A 26293-nucleotide genomic window follows, 5' to 3' on the forward strand; every position below is an offset into this window, starting at 1 on the left:
AAAACTCAAGTATCAGTGACTTACTTTTAAATCAAGCACACTTCTATTCTCTTTGGCTGCCTAGACTTCTTATTAATTTTGATATCTCCAAAACTCTGATATATATTCAAGATAATTTTGTATAGTAATATGACTTTTGTTCTCTCCTAAGGTCGGAAATAAAGGCTTTAATAAATTTAACCCAATAGACACTTGAAATTTAGACAGTGGAACTACTTTTCAACTTCTCACAGAAACTAATCCTTTGGTTGCATTTATACCATAGGCAATTAATTTGGCTGAAACAAATATTCTTTGATGACCAGCAAGCATAAGGCAGAGTAATTTTAATATGATAGGATTATTATTGACTGGGGAATATTATGCAAAATTGGTAGAACCAAGCAAGATCAAAAAGGCTCTCTGATTATAAAACATCAAAGATTGCAGGCAAATTCCTTCTCAAAGACAGGCCTAAAATATTGGAGAACCCACTTATATCATTACATTAAGGAATTATTTTAATGATGGTCCCCTTGAGATGATACACTGAGGTAAAACTGCAGAATTGCACTTAATCAATTTCAGGAACTGCTCAGTTAAGAGAAACTGTTCACACTAAGCAGCTGTCACTCAAGCATTTACACATTATTTTTAAATGTATAGTATTTGGAAAAGTATATGATTTGTAGTTAGTCCCAGTTTGACCAATTACTAGACATCTGACCTCAGATTATCCTCAGTGTTTCAAAACATTCTTTTCCCTTGTGAATACATTTTATGAGAATTAAAGAGACAGCAGTAGGGAGAAACTGGACAAATTTGTAACTATAAATTTATAAACTATAACTTCCTATACCAATGTTAGTTACTAATATCTAGGGTATATTTTTTCTAAAGTAACAGTAACAATCTTCTAGGAACTCTTTACTGGAACTAAACAAGCTGAAACAGTATTCTAGAACTTTTATTTTCAATAACAGTCAACATATACACACAGAGAATATGAAAATTAAATTAAAAGTTCAAAGTAGAAAAATCCCTGTTTATCATTTAGTATCTCCCTGTACAGCTGCAGAAAATTATATTTTTGCCAGACAGTTACTTTTAAGTCAATGCACATCTCCCACACAAATCTCCTAGTCTTATGTGATGCCATCATATTTCAAAGTCAGTACTTCAGGAAATACCTAAAGAGAGGAGAGAAAAGCAGAAATACATTTGGTGTTTATTAATGTGTGATACTGAAGGTTAACATAGGTAAGTGGGAAGTCTATATCTAAATGGTAACTGCTAACCAACACTGAGTCTTGGCAAGGAGGGAGGACAATGATGAAGAGGGTCAAGTAAGATTTAACTCTCATGTTTCTTATATGAAGTTCTATTTCCAATTATTGAGAAAGAAAAACAGATATAGATTAAAATGGGTCAAGGTGTGGAGTATCACATAGGTTTTATATATATATGTTTCTATTTCATTCTGTAATAAAATATACACACTGTATTAATACATTGATATTTTAGTTTGGATTCTCGTTATAGATACTCAATGTAATAATTCATTAAAATCCTGAAGAGAATATTGTTAACAAAAATGGTATAGTAAGAAAATCTCAAAGCCTGTTCTGCCATATAATCAATATAATCACTGGCAAAATCTATCAGAATCAATGGTTTTGGAATTCTGAAAAATAACCAGAAGCTTGCGGCAATCAAGAGAATACTTAATCAAGAAAAATTGGTGGAATATTAGTGAAAAACAAAGAACATGGTGATGTTTTAACTTATTGACCCATTAACCAGTATCAGGTTCAGATGTGGCCTTGACTTAATAGCTCACACTCCCAATACAGAGAGCATTACTAGAAGACAAGAGCAGACTTCATTCCCAAAGACATGTGGTTGATCGTTGACCTGTATGGTGACTCCTTGGGTCAAAGGGCTTGCCATTATCTTGTCTAACTCAAAACTTTCTCAGTGCTGAGGTGGCTATCTGATTTACAAGCAGATATTAGTCATGGCTGCCTAAAGGCCATGAATGACAGTTGTGGAAAAAAACAGATTAACCAAAAAGGTTGGGACAAAAGACTACAGAATGAGATGCTCTGGGTAATAAAGGTTTTGAAAAAGTCCAACATAATACTAGAATCCAGAAGGTCATGTATGTGTGTTCCGAAAAGATATGAGAAGGCCCTAAATTCTACCTGCTAGCTGATCTTCAGGCTCTGAATGAAGGTATCCTCCCAAATGACTCTCAGATTCCATCTGAAAACTGAGAGATTTTACTTTAGTTTTAGCCACTTAAGGAAATCTTTGTCCAATCACCAGCTAATCACGAAGGATAAAAGAATTCACTGGCCACACATAATAGACTTCACAGAATTAGTTCAAAAAAGCTACTAAACATGCAACAATAAACAGCACCAAAAAGTCAAGGGGAGGAAGGAGAACATAATTTCTAAATTTTCATAATCTTAATATTCACAATGTCAAGTCTTTCACAAAAGTTACAAAGCAATAAGAAAATAAGAAAGTATGACTCATACTAAGTCAAAAGAAGAATTAATAGAAACTAGCCCTAAGGAAGCTCACACACTGGACTTACTAGATAAAGATGTAAAATAGCTATTTAAAATATGTTTAAAAAACTAAATGAAATCATGCCCAATGAATGAAAAGAAACCATGAGAATGGCATCTCACCAAACTGATAGTATCAATAAAAAAAATTATAAAAGGGAACCAAATCATTATACACTAAGAATGAACAATCTGAAAAGGAAATTACAAAAACAATTTCATTTACAATTGCATCGAAAAAACTAAAATATTTAGTAATGACCTAAACAAGATGGTGAAAAACTTATACATTGAAAACTAAATTGCTGAAACAAGTTAAAGAAGACACAAATAATGGAAAGACAGGCCATGTTTTTGTATTGGAAACAATATTGTTAAGATATCCATACTGCTCAAAGTGACCTACAGATTCAATACAATCCCAATCAAAATCCCAATAATATTTTTGCAGAAATAGAAAAATGAATCCTACATTTACAGATGACATGATCTTATATATAGAAAACCCTAAAGAATCCATCAATTAATTATTAGAGCTAAAAAAGAGTCAAGATTGTAGGAACATCAACATAAAAAGCAGTTATATTGCTGTACACTAGCAGTGAGCAGTCTTAAAATGTTAACCAAAAAACCCAACTTTTTACTAAGGCATCAAAAGGAATAGAATACTTAAAAAATAAATTTAACCAAGAGGTGCAAGACTTAGACACTGAAAACTACAAAACACTGTTGAAAGAATTAAAATAATGAAAAGATATTCCAAGTTCATGGATTAAAGACTTAATATTATTAAGAAGGCAATAATCCCCAAATTTATGCACAGAATCAATGTAGTCCTTATTAAATGGCCAACTTTCTTTTTTTGCAGAAATGGACAAGCTGACTTGAAAATTCATATGGAATTACCAGGAACCCAGAGTAGCCAAAACAATATTGAAAATGAATAAAGTTCAGGGACTCATTCTCAATTTTAACATTTCCTACAAACATACTGGAATCAAAACAATGTAGTACTGGCATAAGAACAGATAGGTCAGTAGAATATAATTTACAGTCTGTAAATAAACCCATATAATTGATTTACAGAGTGCTAAGTTCATTCAATGAGAAAAAAATATCAATTTTCAAACTGGATCTGGGGTAACTGGATATTCATTTGCAAAAGAATGAATTTAGACTCTTACATCACACAACATACTAAAATTCACTCAGAATAAATGTAAGACATAAATGTAAGAGTTAAACCTATAAAACTCTTAGAAGGAAAACATAGGTATAAATATTCATGGCCTTGGTTAGATAACAGTTTCTTAAACATAGCATCAAAAGTATAATTATCAACCAAAATAAAATACAGATAAACTGAACTTCATTAAAATTTAAAACTTTTATGCACCAAAGGACACTATCAAGTCTGTGAAAAAACAATCCACAAAATGGGAAAAAATATTTGCAAATCATATACCTGATAAGGATATAGCAAACAGAATATATAAATAACTCTTACAACTTAATAACAAAAAGACAAACAACCCAATTTTAAAATGAGCGGAGTTTTTGAATAAACAGTTCTCCAAAGAATATATACAAATGACTAGCATGAAAAGATGCCCAATATATAGGCAAATTAAAATCAAACCACATTAAGCTACCACTTCACATCCACTAGGTTGGCTATAATAAAATAAAAATTAAAATAAAAAGTATTGGCAATGATGTGGATGAACTAGAATCCTCATACATTGCTGGTGGGAATATAAAATTGTGGAACTGTTAGGAAAAACAATTTGGTAGTTCCTCAATAAGTTAAACATACGGCTAACATATTAGTCAGCAATTTTATCCCTACGTATATACCTAAGAGAAATGAAAGACATATATATGCAAAAATTTGTACATGAGTGATATATTAGCATTACTCATAATAGCCACAATGTAAAAACAACTGAGATGTTCATCAACCAGTGAACAGATAAAGATGTGATATATTCATACAATGAAATATCATTCAGTCTTAAAAACGACTAAAGTACTGATACATGCTACAACATGAATCTTAAAAATATGCTAAATGAAAGAAGCCATAAACATAAAATACCATACGTTGTATGATTTCATTTATTTTAAATATTCAGAATAAGCAAATCCACTGATAACAGAAAGTAGATTAGTGCTTGTTAGTGGCTTGGAGGGAAAGGAAAGAATAGGGTGTAACTGCTAATGAGTATATGTTTACATTTTGGGACAATAAGTGTTGTAGAATTAATGGTGATGGTTCACAACTTTGTGACTATACCAAAAACCACTGAATAGCAAACTTTAAAATTTTTAAAATAATACTTACTATGTTATGTGAAGGTTATCTCAATTTTTAAAACCCTAATATTCATGATGTTTAAAAATTAAAATTAAGTTAAATATAAATAGTTAAGTCTAATATTAATGAAAAGGAAATACATATATTCTGGGCCTTCTTGTAGTACAGTTATACAGGTAAAACATTGTCGACTAGATAGATGTTTTCCAATATTCTTCTATATATATCTTTTCATAATAGTTCTTATAGAAACTTGATATATCAATCATTATATTATTTCCTTAATTTTGCCCTGCCTTATTCCCAAGAGGATTTAAGGAAGTCATAGGAGTAGGAGACCTTACTGTCTCAGATTGTTATCCATCAGACACTCATTGGTAGAGAAGAGTTTGAACTGTAGCTCACATTGAATGCTACAGAAATTAGTCTAAGAATTTTATAAACCATTGATAAAGGAAATTAAAGAAGACTTTAAAAAATGGAAAGATACCCCATGCTCCTGAATTGGAAGAATCAATATTGTTAAAATGGTCACACTGCCCAAGGCAATCTACAGGTTTAATGCAATCCCTATCAAATTACCCAGGACATATTTCACAGAACTAGAACAAATCACACTAAAATTTATATGGAATCACAAAAGACCTAGAATTGCCAAAGCATTACTGAATAGAAAGAAAGAGGCTGGAGGAATAACTCTCCCAGACTTCAGACAATACTATACAGCTAGTCATCAAGACAGCATGGTATTGGTACAAAAACAGACATATAGACCAATGGAACAGAACAGAGAGCCCAGAAACAAATCCACAAACTTTTGGTCAACTAATCTTCAACAAAGGAGACAAGAATATACAATGGAATAAAGACTGTCTCTTCAGCAAATGGTGTTAGGAAAACTGGACAGCAGCATGTAAAGCAATGAAGCTAGAACACTTCCTTATACTATACACAAAAATAAACTCACAATGGATCAAAGACTTAAACATAAGACAAGATACAATAAACCTCCTAGAAGAAAGTACAGGCAAAACATTATCTGACATACATCTCAAAAATGTTCTCCTAGGGCAGTCTACCCAAGCAATAGAAATAAAAGCAAGAATAAACAAACGGGACTTAATGAAACTTATAAGCTTCTGCACAGCAAAGGAAACCATAAGTAAAACAAAATGAGAATCTACAGAATGGGAGAAAATTTTTGCAAATGAAGCCGACAAAGGCTTGATCTCCAGAATATATAAGCAGCTCATACGACTTAATAAGAAAACAAACAACCCAATCCAAAAATGGGCAAAAGATCTAAACAAGCAATTCTCCAAGGGAAAAATACAAATGATCAATAGGCACATGAAAAAATGCTCAATATCACTAATTATCAGAGAAATGCAAATCAAAACTACAATGAGGTATCACCTCACACCAGTCAGAATGGTGATCATTCAAAAGTCCACAAGTGACAAATGCTGGAGAGGCTGTGGAGAAAAGGGAACCCTCCTACACTGCTGGTGGGAATGCAGTTTGGTACAGCCACTGTGGAAAACTGTGTGGAGATTCCTCAAGAGACTAGAAATAGACTTAACGTATGACCCAGGAATCCTGCTCCTGGGCATATATCCAGAAGGAACCCTACTTCAAAATGACACCTGCACCTCAATGTTCATAGCAGCACTATTTACAATAGCTAAGACATGGAAATAGCCTAAATGTCCATCAACAGATGACTGGATAAAGGAGATGTGGTATATTTATACAATGGAATACTACTCAGCCATAAAAACCAACAACATAATGCCATTTGCAGCAACATGGATGCTCCTGGAGAATGTCACTCTAAGTGAAGTAAGCCCAAAAGAGAAAGAAAAATACCATATGAGATCGCTCATATGTGGAATCTAAAACAAACAAACAAACAAAACATAAATACAAACAGAAACAGACTCATAGACATAAAATACAAACTTGTGGTTTCCAAGGGGGTAGGGGGTGGGAAGGGATAGACTGGGATTTCAAAATGTAGAATAGATAAACAAGATTATACTGTACAGCACAGGGAAATATACACAAGATCTTGTGGCAGCTCACAGCGAAAAAAATGTAACTATGAATTATATGTATGTTCATGTATAAATGGAAAATTGTGCTCTACACTGGAATTTGACACAGCATTGTAAAATGATTATAAATCAATAAAAAATGTTAAAAAAAGAAAGAAACTAGTCTAAGAATTTTAGCATTAACCTAATTCGGACACAAGCAATAGTAAAATAAGTAGCATTTTGTTAGATGGCTTCTGTATTTTTGTCACACAACTTTTTTATATCAAGGAGTCACAAAATTTCTGGGAAAATACTCTATATGATGAGAATTAATCTAAAGACATAAATACAGGCCTTTCTTGGAGATATTATGGCTTTGGTTCCAGACCACTGCAATAAAGCAAATATGGTAATAAAGCAAGTCACAAGAACTTTCTGGTTTCCATGTGCGAATAAAAGTTACGTTTACATTCTGCTGTAGTCTACTGCATGCAACAGCACTATGCCTAAAAAAAAATTATATTTACCTTTATAAAAAATACTTTAATTCCCCAAAAAATGCTAACCATCATCTGACAGCACAGAATTGCCACAAACTTTCAATTTGTTGAAAACAGTATCTGTGAATTGCAATGAACTGAAGTAAGCGTAAAAAAATGAATTTACACCTGTACTTGCTTAATTAAGTGTAATCAAACATGTGAATTGAAATTTTCTACTGATAATAATGCCAAAGAACATCTTCTCAAATGTTATTACCCAAGGTCATTACAATTCATATTACAGACACCTGAACATCTTCCTGGATTCTTAGAAATCTACTAAGAACGTGATCTTTATTTTCTAAAAGTGTCATATGAGTAACTCAGTACATCTGTCGCCAGATCCCTCTTTCTCCATAGTAAAGCTTATCCAAAAGTACTGTTGGCCTAGTTTCAATTACTTTATACACTCAAGCAGAAGTTAAAACAGATGCTAACATATAATTAGCCTTTGTAAAAGATCTCGTGGCTTCTCTCTTGTCAGACTTCTTGTTCATTACCTAATTCCCCAAACACACCAGGTGACTGATTGCTAGGCAACCCAGCAATACCATCCAGAGAATTCTCCTACCCAACTCAACAGATGCCATCTCATTTAGATACAAAGGGGTTCAAAGCTTCAGAATTTGCTCATGTGACCCAATAAGTCAATATTATTTGGCGATGAATTTCTGACGAGTGAACAATAAAAATACACTGCATTAAAACTGCTCATATTGAGACACTTTATTATCAACACTTTTTAATTGTATGTATATGCAGAAAACATGTAGCTAATTTTAAAATAGCACTTTCTTCATTCCTGACACAAAAACTAATACCATGTAGGTTTTTGCTTTCTTCTTTAAAATCAATTAATTGATAAAATAAGAAAATTGATAAATATTGTGTTCTGTAAGGCTTAATACAGTACATAAAAGCATTTTAAAACACTGTCTCAGCTTTAGAGACCTCAAGATGACTATTATGTTTTCATAAAATTGTGGTTTTTTCCAACTGCTCTCAAATTTATTAAATTCAGCTACCATCTCTAATTTGACTTTACTCTTCATGTAATCTGGGATTACCTTCTGTCAATAGTTAATCAACTCTTCTATAATTTTTTTTAACATAGCAGGTCTCATTATAGACATCAACTGATGTCCAGATCAAAAAGAATTCAATTAAAAAATGTCTTTTGGTAGTATTCTTTTCATAAGCTGTTTATAGCAATCCATTACAAAGATGTTAGGATCTGTTAATGTGTGGCAGAATCTTCTACACCAAAAAAGCAACTATAAAATATATTATTAAATGATGGTATCCTAGTAAAGGATGACAAACTCAAGTATTAAATTATTCTCCCTCTGACTTCAGGATTCCTTTCCAAATCTGTAAGAAATTTGTGTTTTCAAAACACTCAGTTGTCTCAAACATAGGTTTCAACTCAACCAGAAGTTACTCAAGTAGATGACTGAGGCTTGGGAGTTTCCAAAAGTTGGAATTAAGTAAGTAGCGACCAATTGTGAAGTGCCAACGTTCAATCAGAAAAAGGATGAATTAACCAGATTTGGAAAACTTCCTTAGATGCTAATAAGCAAATGAAAACCTAGATACTAAAAGGAAAAATAGAAATGACTTTCTGGCTGAACAAAGATTAACTTGATAATTATGTATTTACTATGAAAAATGACTGATGATTAACACTTGCATTATAAGGGTAATCTGCAACACTCTTTGACTTTTTTTAAAATTTACTCAAAACAGTCATATTATATAGGCATGTTTTTCTCTTTTAGGAATGAAAAAACTAAAGTTGAGAGAGGTAACATCCTCAGAATTAGAACCATCGCTGTGTGACTCACAAATTAGTGGGTTTGCATCTACATTTACATCCTAACAGGCAAGGACATGCACTTCAGAAATTGTTATGGATGAGGTTCTCCTTTTTATTTAAAAACTCTGAAACAATATGGCAGTTTTCAATGTTTAATATAATCTGGGTGCTAGAGAAATTAAATTGCACATTACAACAGATATTGGAGTCAATCAGGCAATCACCACCGTATCTAAAATGTACTAAGCTATTTTGGAAAGTAACAAATTGGTCACATCAAGGACTTCTTGCCTCTCTGTAAACAGAGTCACAAAGGGAAAATCAAATCAGAGATGTTCAAAATAAACTCCAACAGTCAAGAGGTTTCATAAAATTGTAAACTTGACTGTGCACTTTTTGCTTGGGGATTTGCGCCACCTGTATTCAAATCTTGTGCTGCAAATAAAAGTTATTTTATGAGGCTGAGACTTACTTCTTTCCTGCCTTATGCCCTTATATGTATTGCAGATTTTATGAAGTCTATACATAAAACCATCTGAATCAATTTCTCCTAGAAAGACTCACCTTGAATTAAAAGTGTTTATACTCATCTAAATACTCATGGAATTAATGCCCTTATTTGAAGGTTATTTATATTTTTAAATTGTTAATTCTTTGGGAAAGATAGGGTTAAAATTATTCCTACTGAAGTTGTTCTTTCAGTACAACTGAAATCAACCACGGAAAGCACTTCTAAACAAAACTTTCTTTTTTTTTCTTTCTATACAAAACCTAATGTAAGCTATAACTAAAGTAGTGATCTACATTGAAACGGGGAGGGAAAATGCTCAACTGATTTTCTAAAAAGCCTTTTTCTTACAATCAAAGAAAATCATCATCACATGACTTCACTTTTATACAGTCATATGGCTGCATCATCAATCTTCAGAATCCTATTCATTCAGACTGAATGCAGTTACTCTGGAATTTTGTGAACTTCAAAGGTACCATGGAGTGGAACATTAAAATAAGGGAAAAAATGAAGATGTAGTGCAAGAACATATATTAAAAAGCTGTCTTTCAGAGGTCACAGCCAGACATTTGTTATTACTGTAAGGCTATTTGATTGGCACTCATTTGCTAGATATTAAGAACTTTAGACTGATTTACTTGGCAAAAATTCAACAAAAGCTATCATTTTAAGCCTGATGCACAAGTGGGTAAGCTAATTGATTTAAACATACAAGCAGGGGATTAGTGTATGAATATATTCCAAAAAAGCAAAACTTTAATCAGTACATTTTTAAAATGTGTACAGGAAAAATTCTTTGAGTAAATTTGCATAATTCTGGACTTTGCTATCAAATTGGAGTTGCATGGGGAGTATTTAAAGGAGACACATTATAAGAGAAGAGATAGAAGGTGGTCTTAGAGTACTATACAGTACCAAAATAAACCCAAAGACTTCATCTTTACCATTCTTTTGGCAATAATCATGTACTGCCCACAATATTCCAGGTTGTTACACTGAACTATGATTTAGCTCATATGCTTTTTAACTATTCATATTTTTTCTGTGAAATTTAGGGGGTAAATAGGCTACATTGGTAAAGAAAACAAGCTCCAGCATAAGACTGGATAGAAATTCCAGCTCCATTATTTAACAACTGTGTGATTTCGAGTAAATTTGTTAAAATCTTCAGGACTTTGTTTTGTGTGTAGAATAGAGATAATAACTGTATCTACTACAGAGAGTCTTTTGTAATGATTTCAACACTCACAAGTATAGAATTACAATTTTATGCACAGAAGGCATATTTTTTACAGCCAAAGATTGATAGCCATTTCAAATTTCTGCCAATTTCTGGAAGTAAAAGAATAAATCATGTATACATATATTTAAAAACATTTAAACTCACATATATCTACAGACTACATTTGGTACAATGCTAGAAAATTCAGACAAAGAATTTATTGATGAGTTTAATACTTTGAAAATGAAGAAACTACATAATATTTGGTTTGTTTTATACATCTAGATAATCTGAACAAATTTTAAAAGTTGATCTTTGTCTTCACTTAATTTCAAAGCATTATGGAATTACAAGTCTGGAAAGTTTCATGGGAAATTACTGAAACTAGCTCAGCCCATTCTATTGCACTCTATTCAGTCATTCTTATTTAAACCTTCCATGTGTCCAGGGTTGGACAAAGAATTGGAGAAGCAGATTAATAAGATTCCAGCCATGCCTGTATTTAAGGAATTCAAAAGCTAGAGGAGAAAATAGACACAGGCATTTAAAACAGTAATATACTTGTTAAGTACCAAAAGGAGTACCACATAGAATGAGATATCTGGAGTGTTGTTACTAAACAGGACAGAACGGCAGTTAGCTATCAGTGAAGGCTCTAGAAATGAGGAGGAATTTACACTGCATTCACACCAACAAACAGGAAAGATTTCTTGTGGAAAAATATGTACAAAAGCAAAAAGATGTAACTAATTTGGAAGAACTGCAAGTAGTGTGGCACTGATGAGTGCATTTGATGAAATAATCAGAAGTGAGACTGGTTACTCAGAAGGATACAATGACGGGATTCATGGCGTTCCCAGTGAGAATGGATAATGTGTCTTACACGTGAGATCATATCCTATCTTGGATATCTACTTCTGGAATTATGGTAGGGGATGACTTCAAGAAAAGGACCCTAGTTAGGAAAACATTGCATTAGCTCAGGAAAGGCATAAAGAGATGGGAGCAATAGGAACCAAGATGATGATAAAAACATGATAGACATTCAAGAGGTACACTCTATACTAATTAATGACATGAAAAAAAAACAGAAATCTGAAGAAAACTCCAGTTTTATACTTTGAGTAATTGGGGCCTGGTAAATACAAAAGTTAAACAAGTTTAATAGAAAGTCAAAAATTAAAATAGAACAAATATAACAATATAACAATCACAAGAAAAAGACAAAAAAAGTTATATTAATACTAACAACTAATATTTATTGCAAACTTGCCACATGCTGAGGATTGCACAAACTCTTTATACACTCTATTTCATTTAATTATGAGCAAGATACACTAAGAGCATAAACTAGAGAGTAATTGACTCTTCTGGGTAACACCTTTCAAGGATTAATATTATGGGTCTGGATCAAGCATGTGGGTGGCAATTTGAGGGTTTGGGGGTCACAGTTCTGTGGGGCATCCCACTCACAGCAGTGGAGAGCAAAAGGAGACAATGGCATGGTTTATCCAAAGTCCTAAATTATACCAAGGATCAAGATAAGGAAATCAAGATGAATCTCAAGTCAAAAATACAGGAGCATGACTGAAATTAAGAGCTAAAGCCAATGAGGAGTAGATCAGAGGATTCAGTAATAGTCCTCTGCTGACCCTTAGCCATAGGATGTGAGAGTTGTAGAAGTATAGCTAGAGGTGATCACAGGTGAGTCAACAGAGGGTTGTGAGCTTTGGGTACTTTTGGGGTTTGGGTACAAATCTATTATTTGTTTCTAGTTTAATTCTAGCTTTCTTTTTATTATTTGCAGGGTATATATTTTTCAATCCTAATATTTTATCCTTGTATTTTGTTCTATTTTTAAAATGGGCTCCTTGTAGAGAGCACAGAGTTGAGTCTTTCTGTTACACCCAATCTAACAGTGCATGTCTTTTACTTGGGGGGTTTAGAGCATCTCTGTGATTACTCATAGGTTGCAGTAAAATCTACAACTTTCTAGCTGTATTTATTTATTCCATCTGTTCTTTTTTATTTTCTTTTTTGCATGCTTTTACATTAATTGAGCATTCTTATGATTCTATTTCCCCTCTTACTTTATCATTTATATTTTTTTATTTTACAGTTCATATAATTGCCAAAAATGCCCTGCACAGTCTGCACCACCTTCTTTCACTGACTGCTCAAGCTACCTCCACCTCCTAGTTGCTCTCTGCATATGGCAGACATGCTCCTCTCTCAAGATCTATTTCATGTTTCCTCTGCTAAAATGTTCCTCCCAAGATCTACGTGTTCCACACTCTAGCTTCCTTTGTATAAATACCACCTTCTCAGTGAAGCCCTTCCAGACTACCTTATTTTGTACTGAATTCCTCATTAGTCCCTACCATCATGTGCTTATATTATTTATTTATTTTTTAAATCTCTTCTCCACTCATCAGAATCTAACTTCCATGGAAGCAGATATTTTTGTCTATTTCAAATAGTACTGTATCTCCAGTGCCTAGAAAAGAGCTTGTTCCCAGATTCTTAGTAAAAAGCTGTTGAATTAATGAGTATTTATAAATTGAAAAAAGGAACCAGTGAAGTGGGAGAGATTAATACCAAAGAAGAGATCAAATGACAAAAGATGTAATAAGGAACTAGAGGCAGGTAGCAGGAGAGGATGCGGCACAGAGCACCAGAAAACAACCAGTCCTGGCCCTGTCCCTCTATACCTGGAGTATATAAAAGTAGATAAACTAATGGGTAGTAGGGCAGAAAGTTGAGAGAATTTATGTTAAGTAGTTCCTGTTTTCCTTCTGACATAGGGTTATTTGCTGCGATTTGGGCAGGGTGTATGAGTGGTAAAGGGCAGGGATCCAAAAGGACCACATCCAAAGAGCGAAGAGCACACTTGTATTCTCCCAAGTTACATAAATTCTGCTTAATGAGAGGCAAGCACGGGTTTAAGAAACACTATCCATGAAGCTTTAAACTCTGGAATGACTGGCAATTTTATTTTCAATCTATCTATAACCTGAAATATAGAAGCAATTTATTTTTGTGTTGCCTATCTTAAGTCTTTAATAAAGCTTTTCAAGGTTTTTAAACATTGTTTAAAACACCAAATTTAGTTGCATTCTGTATATAGGTTTATCTACCTAAGTTTATGAAATACTTGCTTTGCATTACCTTTCCACCAACTTCAAATAGAAAATATAAATTGAGCTATAAATGTGAGGGAGAACAACAAATTAATTTAACTTACTTTGTGTCTGAATTCTCCATTTTTCATTAAAGATTGGATTTGGTCAAGGCTGGAACTGACATATCAAAATATCTCAAAATCAATAATTCTGCTTTTTTTCCAATTTCAAATCATTCTGGAGCTGACATATTATTGCAGCTGCAGAATTTCTAGTTTTCTGTGCCCTCTCCATAAGACTTTTGGCAGGTGGACACAGAGATAACAGCACTTCCATTCTTGGGAGTCATATTACTAATATTCCCTGGCAACTAGGAATGACTTCATCTTTCAGCCATGCCTGATTCTGCCACAGATATGCAGGCCTTGCCTTCGTATAGAATAAATTCATATGTGATTTAATGAGAAAAATATTAGTAAATCTCTGTAATATTTGATGCTTTTTTGAGAAGATATCAATGAATCTGAGACCACTGATCTTTCACTTATTAAATGCATATGAAATGAATGTGTTCACTTTTGAAGTTAAACAATAATGCTGTAAAATAACCAGTGTAAATCACATTCCTCTTTACTACATCTGCTAACCAGAAAATCAATAGCATGGATTTCCTGACAGTTAAAATGGATAGATACATACTTACAAACCCTAAATCAAGCAGGTAAGCAGGCTAAAGTAAAACAAACAAGTTCAGCATAAGAAGGAATATCAATCAGTAAGAAATGATGAAGTATTTTGGTGGCAGCAAAGAACACAGACCCAAGAACATAATACATTCCATGAGGATAGAATTTGTGTCTGATAATAGATAAACTGAGTAAAGTTTTGGCATTATAAGCCTCTAGCTGTGTGACTGAACAAGCTACTAAATTAGCCTAAGACTTAGTTACCCCCGGTACCTGAAGATAAGGAGACCTACTCAACATGATGGCTAGGTGGATTAAATGAGATAAACGTATATAATAATTGTCCAACATCTATCTCATACACAGTATGAGCTTACTCAACAACTTTCAGTTGCCTTTTTGTATTCTTAGGTCTCAAAAACTTGATTCAGAGACCATCAATCATTTTCTGAACAGACAATTTGTACTATGAATTAAAACAAGACTTTACTTGCATGATCTAGGTAACAGAGTTCTAGATAAGACTTATAACAATGTGGAACATACTACAAACATTTTATAGATAAAGACACTAAGTCCAGAGAACTCCAGTAACTCATAGGAGGTCACAGAGGTAATAAATAACAAAGCTAGAATTTCTGACCTCAGAATCAAAGACTTAAGTTCAAGATAATCTTAAGAACAGACCAGACCAAACATATCTATTAGACTTGATTGGTTTACATATGGCCTTCCTACTCCCCAACAAATGAAAAGATGAGTAAGAAACCTCAGGATCTTACTCCTCTTCAAACTCAATCCCACCTGTGCCTCCATTATGTAAAATTAAACAGGCAGTATAATCTATAAGGCAAATCTGAATATGTTCCAAGACACACAGACCAGCACCTCAGGGACCATTAATTTCTCTATCTGCTACCATAACTATCTTCCTGAATATATGACCAAAATGTAGAAGGAATGGCCATGTCCCTACAGTTAGGAGGTTTTTTTTTTCAATGTTTCTTCTATTAAAACATCTAACAAAAATATAAATATATAGTATGCAAACATTTGTATCTCTAACCCTTAGAGGCTTCTGCTTTGTAAACCAATAATGAAGGATATCGGATTAACTGAATAGGAAAATCACAGAATAAAGACTTCACCCCAACAAAGCACTCAGTCTGACATTAACTAAAAATGTTGAAGACAAATACTGATTGGAAAACTATGAATATTTCAGAAAAACACCTTAGTGGTTTATTGGCTAATGACAATAACTTCTATTTACTGTAAAACTGTTTTATGCAAGACACTGAAACGTAACTTGAAAAGTTGAAAAGAACACAGCTGCTAAGAGGGAGAACTGGGAATTGAAACTAACGCTGTGTGAATCCCATTCTAACCACAAGGCAACGGTGTCCACACTATTCAGTCACCTAATAAACTCTCCTCATCTACTCCTGACACTGCCACAACTAACACCTGCAGAAATGGTTGATTAGGCTTTGCTTATAAATAATTGCTATGATGATACTGCTATCATATACTATTGCATTTCATCTGCAGGAACCCCAATTCTCCATTTTGAGATAAAGCAATAAGGTATTTCTTTCTGAATCCTCCTCCACCAAACTGAACTCATAAACTCCAAGAAGCACCATGAATTCATTAACTCCCAGAAACGAAACATAAAAGATACAAAATTCTACAACTTTCACACATATCTCTCTTCTCATGTAACCAGATTACAGCCATGTCTGTGATAAAGCATCACCAATATTCACCAGTTATTCACCCCTAGAAGAAATCAGAAAATTAAGTAAATGCAGTCTAACCCAGGAAGGAAATTTACCAGAGCATAAAGCAATTATCTGACTTGGCATCTGACCAGAATGCTCAGGTTAACTAGAATTCAATAAGGAATTTTACCCTTGCAAAATGACCTTGACTTCGTAATCATTTTGGTCTATCTTTAAGAGTTTCTGTGAAAATGCACTTGGAATTTTTAAAAAGAAACCTGAGGTTTCTAATGTTCTATAAGTGCATTAGAAATAGCCAACACTAACTAACCACCATTGGCATTTTTCAATCAAGGACTTGCCATCCAGAATCCTCAATAAGGTTGGAAATACTTTTTGAGTTCAGGGTAATCTTCAAAAATCTTCAAAATAATAGAAAAGGAAGAAAATAAACTAGCAACAAGAAAGTAAAGCTTTCTCTAATATTTTGGTTGAAGTATGGGTTTAGTCTTTAAGTCAGATGAATAGAAAGCCTTATAAGTCATTGTCACAGAAACAAAATAAGTTACTATAAAATAAGTTGCTATAAAACAAAGTAAGTTGTTATAAATTTGATGCACATCAATTTATTTGACCATGAGCTATCCCTATTGGTCATTAAATCAAACTAAAACATTGAACATAATTATGTAGTTGTTCAGATATTTTGGAGAGGTTTATTCAGTCAGTCAGTAATCATTTATGGAGTCCTTATTTCATGCAAAAACTATTCTGGGGGCACAGAGTCAAATGTTATAAAGCCTTCACTCAGAGAACTCACAGCCCAATGAGGCACCTACAGATGAATATAACTCAATCTTCACTCTTCTAACCTAACTAGCTCTTATAAACACAAATAATAAGGCACATGAATTCTATGACATATTTATTACCACCCACAAAACAAAACACTGTTTTAGTCTGCAGATAGCACATATAAAAATGAAACCAGTCACACTCTTTCACTGCTTTGGTCTCAAGAACTTAAACAATGTATTTTAAGAATGTAAAGTGATGTAAGCCTATTTTAAAGTTACCACTCTATTTTCTACGTCAAAGACTAAGCATTACATTTACATGTGGTTAATCCTATTGACATGATTTGAGCTCCTTTTCTGGGGACAAATGGCCATTCACAGATACAGATGCCAATGCCTAACATATTTAGTTCTAGCATCCAGCTGAAGTTAGTGGCAAAGAAATTTTAAAAATTGAGATTCTGTTCAAAGGAATGTGATAAATTTTACATTTTTATGTGGTTTCACATGAACTATGCAAAATAAAAGGATTGGGGACATTATTTTACATATATTGCATTATATGTATGTGTATGTTTAGGTAAAAGAGAAATGTAATAACCAGTTTGAAAAGTTTATGTATTTCTTTTTATGTTTAATGGGAAGTGGGTAAGAAAATATGTTTGATATAGGGTCTGTTTAAAAATTCTACATTGATCCTTAACTTTCGTTTTTGCTTCTTTTCCCATCAAATCTACCAGTCATTTAACCAAAAATTCCCAGATTTCTTCAACAATGAGTCTGCTGTCTATGATCTTTCTGGGAAAAAAAAAAAAAAAAAACAGGGAGGGGCAGCCAAAGTAGGAGGCATAAGTCCTCCTGAATGAACCCAGGTACTTTCAATCAGACAGACAGATGGCCACACATCATGGTTTGCAAACACTGGTTGCTGGGAAATCTAGAGGAGTCACCTAGAATACTCAACATGGAAACTCAGGTAATATTGTTGCTATGGACTGAAAAGTATCACCCCAAATTCATATGTTGAAGCCCTAACCCCCAATATAATGGTATTTGAAGACAGAGCCTTTCAGAGGTATTAGGTTTCAGGGAGGTATGGAGGGTGGGGCCTTCAGTATGGAATTAGTGCCCTTATAAGAAGAGACACTAGAGATCTTGCTATCTCTGTCATGTGAGAACACAGGAAAAAGGCAGCTTTCTACAAGTCAGGAGAAGAGTACTCACCAGACTCCAATCATACAACACCCTGATCTAGATTCCAAAACTGTGAGAAAAGTAATTTCTTTTGTTTAAGCCATGCAGTGTATGGTATTTCATTATGGCAGTCCAAGTAGATGAAGATAGTTGTCTAAATTTTTTAGCATTGAATTTGGAAGAAAATAGTAATTATGCTATAAATTCATAACCACAAGTCTTTTAATCTATGCTTCTGAATTGGGAGCTTATTTTAAAAGAATATATATATGTATCCAACTCATTCATCTACTTTCTGACTATTCAGCTTCCTGGATATCAACAAGAATAAATTTTTCTATGTGTGCAATCAAATAAAAATGGATATCTTTTCCCAAATCTAGGAAAACCTGAGACTCTATCACAAAGTATAAACATCATAAAGAATTTCAGCTACAGGGATATAACCATGATTATTTCACACTCCTGAATACCTACAGAAATTTTATAGAATCTTAAGCTTCCTTTCACTCATGATACTGGAGTCTAATGAATGTGCTGACATTCTTTTGTCTGATTCCCTAAGCTCCATTCCTGTATCAAACCATCAGACAGTAAAGCACATTTACCACATTATCTCAGCCCTTCAAAGAATTGCTTTCACTAAGGCACAACTTAATGTAATGTTCTTTGCCTCTATCAAAGGTCGATACAAGAACCATTAGTTTGGGACAATGTTTCTTTAGGTTTGAAGATTCTATTCCTAGATGTTCTCTGTACAAGGACTCGAGAAACAAATTTCCACTCTTTTTTTTTTTTTTGCAAGAAAAAAAACTGTTCTCACATCTCCCTTTTGTCAAAAAATACAAATAAAAGTTGTTAAACTTTCTGTGTTTCTTTTTTTTTCTTTTCCTTAACAACTGAAAATTTAAAGCCAAATCTCATTGCTGTTATCTGGTTATGTGTAATCTATTTCATTAGGGCACAAAAAAAATCTTCTACACTTGGGATATACAATGCAACATACCTTTTAATAATATGAGTAAGCATTTCTTTAAGACACACGATACAGTAGCTGAAACAGAGTAATTTCCTTTACGCAGGGATTCTGCCTTATATTTCACCACAGTTTTTCACTGATGCCTTTGGAAATAATCAAAAACCAAAAGCAACTATTTCCATATGGCATTTCAAACACTGTGTGATCAGAGAAGTGGCTTGCACTTAATGGGCATATACTGAGCTAAATTAAGGCAAAGTGCGAAATGCACTACAGATTCAGTATAGTCAGTACAATCCAAATAATAAGGCCATATCACTAAATTTATAGCAGAAAATAATGTTGCACAGTGCCTCACAAGGCAAGCAATGTAATTCCTAAAAATAATTTGAATAGGAAATCCTCCACATTAGTCATATATTACAAAATTAGAAAAATACTACTGGAAAAAATATATATCTAAAGATGTTGACTTTGGGCTTTTCCCAAAGAATGGTGAAGTTCCTAGCAAATAGTGCTATAAGAAGATGAAACACTCTGTACAGGGAGCTTCCAGTTACCTGTTAAGCACCTCACTCTTAAAAAAGAAGAGATTATCAAAGCATTACCAGATATTTGAGGGATGTTCCTCGAGGAAAGAAAATAAGTAAGCAGGAAAAAGGCACCTTGGAAAGCTGAAGAAAATATGAATACTTTATTGTTAATGGTCTCAGAGAGATGAGAAATTATTGAAATCGTGATATAAAAGCAGATTGCTATAAAATAGAAACAGAGAACAAGAAAAAAATATATAGAACCGGACAGCAAAAAAAAATAAGAAATTCAAGAGAAGGGTTGGAAGATAAAATTGAAAAAATTTATCAGAAACACAGAACCAAAAAAAAAAAAAAAAGAAAAAGAAACACAGAATCAAAAAGATAATAACTGAAAAATAAAGGAGAAAAAAAGAGAAAATTATAGTATCAATCCAGGTATTCCAACATTCAACTAATTAGAGCACTAACATTCAGAGTCAAAGCACAGAAAAAGTAGAGGGGAGCAAATTATCAAAGAAATATTATACTGTAAGAGTCAACTATACATCAATAATTTTTTTTAATTTTTAAATGAGAAAAATATTTTAAAAGGAAATATTACAAGAAAATTGTCCAAAAGAAATTGAGTTTCCAGATTGAAAATATCTTCCAAGTGTCTAGCACAATGAATGAAAAAAATCCAAACCAAGGTGACTGTCAGGAAATTTAAAAACAGTAAAGATATAGGAAAGATGCTAAAAGCAACCAGAGGAGGAAAAAAAATGATAACAAAGAATCAGGAATCAGAATAATATGTGACTTTTCAATAGAAACACTGACAGCCAGAGATAATGAGGAATGGTTTCAACATTTTAATCTAAAGGAACGTTGTTTACAACACCAGATTTTATACAAAAATCAAATCAAATTTTATACAGCACCCTTCCTCTCTTCTCCCCACCTCTTGCTCCTGTTTCCTGCTTTGAGTGCAGATGTGACACCAGAGATCAAGCAGATATTTTTTGATCATCCAAACCATGCATGAGCATGGAGTAACAGAGACAAGCAGCCAGGATCCTTGATGACTTTGGAGCTACCATAACTGCAGAGAACTAGCTCTCTACTACTTTCATACCAGCAAAAAGTCAACTCATTGCTTGTGTAAGCCCCTGTTGTTTTGGTGTCTTTTATGTATGAGCAGCCAAGGGCAATTTATAACCCATACGTATGAATCCAAGAAATGGGCTTTATCAGATTAGGAAGGTATAGAAATTCTTAGTATGACAAGGAGAAGTTGCAAACTGACAGTTGTATATCTGACTGAGAGAGCAACCAGTCCATAATGGAGCAGGAAAACCGAAATGATATATTAAGAGGTATTTTACAACTCTGTCAGTGAATTTATGCATACAATGAAGCAAAGACATATACACAAAGCAGTTATTAACTCCAATAAAAACAAAATTTATACAAAAAGACAGTAAAATAATTGTATGGCATGTAATTTCAGTGGTGAACAATATTTAACAACAAGGAGCATCATAAGATGAAACTAGTGGTTTTCAACCAGAGGCAATTTTGTCCTCCAGGAGATATTTGGCAATGTCTAGAGATATTTTTGGTTACCACAGCTAGGTTGTGTTCCTGAGCACTGAGTTACAGATCTGTGATAACAGTACTCCTCATGTGTCCTTTAACAAACTTGGGTATCTATGTGCTTGTGATATGTATGTCCTCTTATAATGTAGGTCTGAGAGCCTAGGCCACTCTTTCCCAGCTGTAAGAGTGGTACTGATAAGGATGCCACATCTTCAAATCCTTACTTTGAATTCACCCCACTTACCTTTAATTCAACTGAATTTGACTCGCACCTAATGAACCTACTGAAACTGTTACCTTGAAATTCATCAGTAGCATCCTAAGCTATGAAACCAACAGAATACTACCAAGACATAATCCTTCTGTATCAATTTCATGGACTCATCCCAGCTCCTTGAAACTCTCCCTTTCCTGGACTTTGATGGCAATACTCTATTTTTTTCAACTCTCTCTGTGGTTACCATTTATGTTTCCTTTACTGAAACAGACTGATAATACCAGATTACATTTATAAAAGTCAATAAACTTAATTATATGTATGCATGTAAGGATGGATCAACAGATCAAAAGATCAATGGACTAATGGATCAATTACTAAAGAAAACAATGTCTTGACTATTTGATTAAGTACTAGAATGACATGCCTTTATTAATGCAGAATGCTGATGCAACCTTGAAAAGGATATTCATTTTATAGTAAACACACACACACACATATATATACACATATGTATTCACTGTTTGTATGTATTATATGCATATACTGAATGTCAACATTGCGATATTTTTATATCATGAAAGCACTTCCCAAACTATTTTCTACATATTCCACAAGGTTGGTTCACCAGCTATTCAACACCTATTCATGGGCTATGAATCCAGCACTCTTCAAAGCATTAGGGATAGAAAAGAGAAAAAAATATTATTTTATTTATTTCCTTCATAGGTTTTTTATTTGCTCATATGGTCTTACATGTTTTTGTTGAGATTATTCCTAGGAATTTCACATTTTACAACTTCAGTGTATTTTCTGTTCTTTTTAATGTTTATTACTGATAAAGATATTGATGTATAATATCTCTTTGAAAACAGCTGCTTTACCAAATGTTCTGAGCTGCAGTATTTTTCCCATTGATTTGCTTTGCTTTGCTTGGGAAATATTAATGGATATTAATACCACCTTCAAACAGCTTTTGTAGATACTAAAAGCTTGCAGTCAAATATGCTCTCTCAGTTTACAAAGAAGTAAGTTGTTCCTTGTCTTTTCATTTCTTTCTAGTACTCTTAATGAAGTATTTAAAAAGTGGATATATTAGTTACTTCTGTTCTCTCTCAGATACTTATGGGTGGGAACTCAATACAAAACAACTTTTGCATCACTTTTTAGCATGCATTTTTTTAAGTTTTCTAATTTTCTCTCTGCCCCTGCCTATGCACGACTTAATAAAGTGCATATAAAGTACATTAATATCTTTTATTCATAATAACTTAAGTGAGAAAGAACTTTTTAAGAATTCTCTTTTTCTCATGCAAAGGAATGATCTAATTACACACTGAACTTACAATACTAAGTTCAGATAATTTAATTAAGATGTCAAATAAATTATAGTATTATAAAGTGTTTTATTTTAAAACTACAGTTTTTCATTACTTGGTTTAATATTTAGGATTTTTCCAGTGCTTATTAGAAGACTTTATTATTCTATTATAAGCATCATGAGAATACAATTTATACTATTAAAATACTACTATATTTATGATTCATTACAGAATTTCCTGCTACTAAGCTACAGTATTGTAAGATTACAGTAAAACATGCAAACAGACTCACACAACTTACTTATTGATGACTCTGAAACTCTTAACCCACTTTCTCTCTCCAAATTTTTCCTATTCTACCTCTAACTAACCAGACTTGGTAATTAAGAGGGAGAGAAATTATATAAAAATAAATATTTTTTTCAGAGAAATCTGTTTTACCTACCTTGTCTTTTCATCAATACTCTTTCTGTATCCTCAGGCTTCTTATTTTCTTACAAGAATTGCATCCTGTCCTCAAAGGCAACAGCAACAACCTAGGAATGTTTTTAGGAAAAACAGGAACTTTATTAGCTCAATCAGTCAAACAACTGAAGACAACTGGCTCCTCCCCACCAACCATTTCCAATCAACCCATACAAGCACACCCACTTTCAATCTAGGTCCCATTTTATTAAAGAACCACCTAACGCAGTAAGCAATTTGCCAATACAACGATCTACGTCAATGTGTTGAGGTATCAACTAGTAAGAACACCCCTGACTGCACTGAGGTTTTGTCTAAAACTCATAGGGATTACCAGTTTAAAAAAATATAATATTAACCAAATCAATTACTCATTTCCTCCTCTATGACAACAAATAAATGACTTGACCTTTGCTTTACTAAATTAACTCAATCTCTGTCTCCAGGACATTGAAACATCAACTCATCGAAAAAAAGAAAAAATCAAACTGGTTGCAGTCAAAATTTCATATTGAAGTTTGGGGCTAAAATAATTAAATGGACAATATACTCTGTACTCTTTGTTTTATCTTCTTGTCATTGTCTCACTAACAATTTGCATTCCGTTATTTAGGGTACAAGTTAAGAGCTTTGAAAACATCAAATATTCATCAGCTGGGTCACATCTGAGTCACACCTTCAAAAAAGGTCAAAATACACATCAAAAGAATTTTGCTCTGTGGAGGGAAAGAGGAGAGGGAGGTGGAGAGGTAAAGGGAACTTTCTGGTGTCTCTTCTGACACACACACTAACCTCATTGGACTAAGGCCTGTCCCTTTGGACCTCATTTAAACTTAAGTACATCCTTAGAGGTCTCATCCTCAAACACAGCCACAGTAGGAGTTAGGGCTTCAACATACCAATTTTGAGGGAGTTAGGGCTTCAACATACCAATTTACCAACATACATTCAGTCCATAACATTCCCTAAGGTCGCACAGTTAATAAGTTGTAGACCCATGACTGAGAAACCACGAGACTCTAGCACCTGAGCTCTTACCCGTATTACCTAACTTACATTGAGTTCCTTACAACAAGCTTTCACTGCACATTAACTAGATTAAAATTAATCATAGGTATTTTCCCCCACAAGAAATATCTATGTATCTACATCTATATCTCTATACCTACATCTGTATTTTATATTGAAGGGAGGAGACTAGAAAAGAAGGCAGACCCTATACTGCGCCCACCTCAGCTGCAGCTTCTTGTTCCACAGGGTTAAGGAAGAAAATGAGGAAATAAAAGTTGTTTGGAATAATCCAGGCGTGGTTGCTTCGTCTGTTTCCAGCACAATGGCTGAGGTCAGGTGTGAAACCCCCTCACGCCCGCAGGCAGCCTCATACCCGAGTAAGCTTCAGACTGTGTCCTGGAACCATGGAGAGGAGAAAGCACCCTTTCATCCCTGTTCTTCGGGTTGTTGGCGACCTCTCAGAGACGGAATAACAAGCCGTCAGAGCCACACGCCCAGAGTGTCGGAGAAGATACCGAGCTGCTCGCCAGGAACGGTCCTGACGCGCTGGGCTCCACTCTGACACAGGTCTGGAAGGACTGGAGGTGGGAGACCGGATCCAGAGGTTTGCAGTGCCAGCTGGGTACCAGGCACTTCCGGCCTCCAGGGCCGCTCGGCGGTGAACAGCCTCTCTAGCCCTGCAGTCTCGCCTGCTCTCGGCACCGCGCAGCCTCCAGGATGGAAAGTCAGGAGTACTAGTGTGACCGCATCTTGCTCTCGTCTTCGCTTTCCAGTTTTATTATCTCGGGGAAGAGAATGTTCTATTACAAGTTACATTGCCTAACTTGAAAACCATCCTACAATTTTCTTCCATAAATTCGTAAGTATTCTACAGGCGTCACACTAAACCCTCTTTGCTCCGTATCACTGGGTTTGTGCCATAGATAACGCCAAACTAGAGGTTTCATTTTTCAACGTGGTAAATAAACACTGTATCATAGTTTCTCAAGTTGATTGAAATCATTATCTTTGGCAAGTACACAATTGCCTTTATTTCTATCCATTCTCTCAGTCTTGAAAACTTACCTATTTCTACAATTAACACATGTGTGGAAAGCATTTAACAACACATTTTATTTCAGTACCATTACTGAAAAACCCTAACATTCAGTGACTACTATTGTTGCTTAAGTCAAATTGCCCTTCATGCTCTATAAATGTTATGGCTATCTTAATTTCCTTTGGTGATTTTGAGACATGTTCTCTAATATAATTGGCATTGACATTAATTCCACAAATAGAACTATCTCATGTAAAGCAGGTGAAATCCTAACATAATTTTGAGACCATTTTATTAGATCCTGTAAAACAAGCATATGGTTCTACAGAAAGCAGTAGGTTGGATTTCAGCAAGAATTTAGAGTAAATATGACATTTCCTGATGGATGTATTTTAAAATTTAAGTTATAGAAGTTATAAAGTGTCCTTTTTATAGGAATGTTTAAAACTTCCCTTTTCGTTAGTATATAGTTGTGGGCGCACCCAGCTGACATCCTTCAAAGTCCAATGACCCCCCTTTCTGGGCTGTCAGATGTCTGTCTGTGATCCCTCAACAGATAAAGTACATTCTTTACTGGATGTGTTTCCCCTAACAAACTAATAGCCGTAGGTAATGCCT

The 26293-nt window shown here is 33.9% G+C and overlaps 1 long non-coding RNA gene across 2 annotated transcripts; it reads right to left on the reverse strand.

Moving 5' to 3' along the window:
- Positions 1-928: 928 nt before the first annotated feature.
- On the reverse strand, positions 929-25232 carry LOC140685685 (uncharacterized). 2 transcript variants are annotated; one of them, XR_012059007.1, is made up of 4 exons: positions 24857-25232; positions 23606-23696; positions 2184-2251; positions 929-1169 (listed from the first exon to the last, which is right to left on the reverse strand). It is a non-coding gene; the product is annotated as an uncharacterized lncRNA (long non-coding RNA). The 2 variants fall into 2 exon arrangements; XR_012059006.1 differs by lacking the exon at positions 2184-2251.
- Positions 25233-26293: the final 1061 nt, after the last annotated feature.

This window comes from Vicugna pacos, chromosome 15, assembly GCF_048564905.1.
Source record: "Vicugna pacos chromosome 15, VicPac4, whole genome shotgun sequence".
NCBI lineage: Eukaryota > Metazoa > Chordata > Mammalia > Artiodactyla > Camelidae > Vicugna > Vicugna pacos.